Source organism: Gastrolobium bilobum, unplaced genomic scaffold, assembly GCF_033153095.1.
Source record: "Gastrolobium bilobum isolate Gb01-03AN ecotype WA unplaced genomic scaffold, APGP_CSIRO_Gbil_v1 utg66998, whole genome shotgun sequence".
In the NCBI taxonomy this organism is placed as follows: Eukaryota; Viridiplantae; Streptophyta; class Magnoliopsida; order Fabales; family Fabaceae; genus Gastrolobium; species Gastrolobium bilobum.
The window spans coordinates 13,015-16,808 of record NW_026898860.1 but is presented as its reverse complement, the minus strand read 5'-3'; positions in this window follow the sequence as shown (position 1 = coordinate 16,808).

Below are 3,794 nucleotides of genomic sequence, written 5' to 3'. Positions count from 1 at the left end.
TATATATTGTACTATCCTAAATCAATTCAAATATACAGATTTATTTCAATTTTTCTCTCGTCTCTTGTTATTTTATATGGTATCAGACCTAACGAGAGGAATCATTGTCTGCCTTTTATTATTTCTCTTTTTCATAATTTTAATATGGTAGTAGAGAGATATCACCTACCGTGAGGGATTAACTTTCCCAACTTTTTCCTTTCTCTTTTTCTGTCTGCTTCTCTTAGTTTCTTCTTCTCGTTCCTGCCTTCGCTGCAGCAAGTGTTGTGCTCTGTCATCATCTCTAACCGTAATCGGTCCGATTGTTTTTCTTTCTCCAAGACAGTTCTGGATCTGATCTTGTTTTGGGGTTTTTGACCTCGTTATTGGTGACCTCCACATCCCCCTATTCCAGTTGCATCTCTCATTTTTCGGTCGCGCATTCTTCCCAGTCGTGTCTCCTCCGGCTGCGTCTCTTTCCTCTGGCCGCATCATCTTTTTTTCTCCGCCCGAATCTTGTTTCTTCTGGCTAAGTTTTCTTCTTCTTCTTCGTTAATTTATTTTTTTTATTTTGATTTTCTTTTGTGGTTTGTATTTGGCCAATTTTATTTTATTCCCACATATGTTTGTGGTGTTATTCAAGTTTGATTTGGCTTGTATTTGATTTATTTTTGCCATTGTTTGACTTTATTTTGACCTCTCATTCAGGAGGAGCATTTATTTTCGTTGTTGCCTGGTCCGCGGTTTATTCCAATTACATTGGCTCCGTCGGCTTGTATTCCAATTGCAACATTGTCTCTTGCCCAGCCCTTTTGGCTGATGTCTTTCTCAGTTGTTGTCTGGTCCGCGGATTTTTCTAGTTAAAGTGTCTCTGTCGGCTTGTATTCCAGTTGCAACATTGTCTCTTTCCTAGCCCTTTTGGTTGATGTCTTTCTCAGTTGTTGCCTGGTCCGCAAATTTTTCTAGTTAAAGTGACTTCGTCGGCTTGTATCCCAGTTGCAGCAATGTCTTTCCCAGCCCCTTTGGCTGATGTCTTTTTCAGCTTTTCAGACTGATGTTCATTCCAGTTGATTTGCTGTCAATTTCTTCGGCTTATGTTCCATGAAGCTTCATTTTAGTCTTCGTTCTTCCCAAGATGGAGTGCATATGATATTTACCCTCCATCTTGTGGGGGAGTATTCGATATATAGATAATATTTTATTTTAGTTTATTATGTTTGTTATTTTTTTTAGGGTGAGTTATAAAGTTGTTACCACCCCCACTCATTTATTTTGATGTTATGTTTCTTAGTCATTCTTGTTCAAGTTTGTTGCTTATGATCTATACCCTCCAGTTTAAGGGGGACCATTGGAAAGAATATATTTAGGATATCTTTGTTATTTGTAAAGATCCATTTCCTTATTTTATTAGGATTTAGGTTAGGTCTAGGCTAAGCCTATTAGTGTTTCTTTATATATTGTGCTCTTCTGAATCAATTCAAATATACAGATTTATTTCAATTTTTCTCTCATCTCTTGTTATTTTACAGAATTCTATCACATACAATTGCAAAATAAAATAAAAATGGAGAGAAAAAAGGAATATGTGCAATTTACTCTTATTCATCCCAATGCAGGGTTACGTCCAATAAATTTATAATTATATGCTCCTCGTAACACTTCTTACAATATATTCTATTACAAGAAAAATATAAATAAGCTTAATAACCTTAAGGCTTATCAATTATTCATGAATTCAAGTCCAAACTAATAAAAAGTTCTTACAAAATAATTTGAAGCAACAATAGTACTGTAGGATCGCTCAAAGACAGAACCAACAAATAAAACAACTATTCAACAATGCCATAAGGACTTGTGGAGAAAGAGAACAAACTTCTGTGAAATATTTTACTAAACTTCGTTGCTTCTTAATTCTTCATTACATCAAGCCTATTAATAGGCAACACAAAAAACTGAAAGTACCAATGAAGAGACTCATTACAAAGCTAATCAAGAGTCTCGTAACACTCTCATAACATCACTAATTGACTACTCATAACATCAGTCATTATACCGTAACACCCTCATAACATCACTAATTAACTACTCATAACATCAGCCATTATACCCCTAATAAACATAACACTTTAACTTCATAACTCACATAAGAAAACCAAAAGACAATTGACTCTTCAATATTTTAACTGACACAAGAAATTAAAGAGACACTTCAACATTAATAACAAAAAATAACGAGTGACTCTAACCTTTCAAAACTCCTAAAATAAATGCTAACCTCATGACTCATAAACTATCCATAACTGAAAAATTTAAACTCATTAAAATAGCATTTAACGTTTACTTAACAAGTACTAGGTCTATACGAGCATGTGGACATTGCCCCTTGCACCACTGCTGAAACGGCCTCAAACCTCTCTTTGTTAATGGAGGAGTGGGAACTTATTGGCAGACATGAGTCGTCGTTTAGATGCAAAATAGGAGTAATCATCGATGAAAGACAAATCAATATCATTCAAATATTCAATTGGCCCGCGCATAAAATTTGTTGATGATGACACTCATTAATTATTTTAATTTTGTGGCAATTTGACTCTCTTTATATATGTTAAGTATATGCTGTCTCGAGATTCATAGCTATATTATTCCAGAAAGAGAACAAATTTGTTGCTGAAAGAAATGGCCATTAGTTGCTGAATAATTCTAGAAGGCTCCTACAAAGCAACTTGGCTGCAGTGGCCTGTCCTTTCGTAACTTGAGCGGGCCTCTTATGTCTTGCATTCACGAAGCCAACAAGTAACAACTGATTCTGACCGCAGAATTCTTTCGGAAAAATTGAATGATTCAATAGAAAGTAGGAAACTACCCAACCTTCTTTCTACTGGCTACAAACCTTGTTATACGTCCTGGCGTTTTTTAAATTTCGAAGTTTCTTTTTAGAAAAAATGGTTCTTGCACGCAATTTCAGACACATTTACTAGCATCTCTGCTTACGAGAATATTTGTAGTCGTTATGTACTTATGTAGTATTAGTCAGTACATCATTTTTTAAAGTTGAAGAAATAATCTATCTATTTTGAATTTGTTCAGTACATCATACTACAGAAATACTGAAAATAAGCACTCTACCTAGATAACGGAATCGAAATATGATCGCGGAGAAATTTAGGAACAATCGATTGCAATTATATAATAAAAATTATACAAATATAAAGTGACATATATATATATATATATATATATAAGAGACAAGATCATTTGACACCGATGTCAAATAATAATACCTACTGATATTTTTGATAATCCAAGAGCTAAAGCCACATCAAATTATGATGAAGATAAAGCCATGGCAGATCACAGCTTACTTCCAACTAACCATGACAGATCACCATAGTGGTTAAAGTTGTTAGGACGTTAGCTTTCTGTTAACTTAGTTTTCTTTCTGTAATCTTTATTCTTTCTGTATATGGTATATATGTAGATGACTATTACATGAATAAGATGAGGAATTCATTTTTCCAAAAATCTTTCAATGAGTTCACTGAAGTTCTCTCACTTTCTCGAGATGGTATCAGAGCTCGCCAAGCTCTGACATCTGCTTCTTCTTCTTCTCAATAATTCATTGTTCTTCTTTCAAGATTTCTTTTCTTTCTTTTCTGAATCTTCTTCATGGCTAATTTGCCAGAATTCTTGACAAATTCTATGCACCCTCTGTTTCTCCATTCTAATGAGAATCCTTCTCAGTTTTGGTGACACCGCTCTTGAATGGAAGAAACTATCATTCTTGGGCGCGTTCTATGTCAATGGCTTTACGTTCA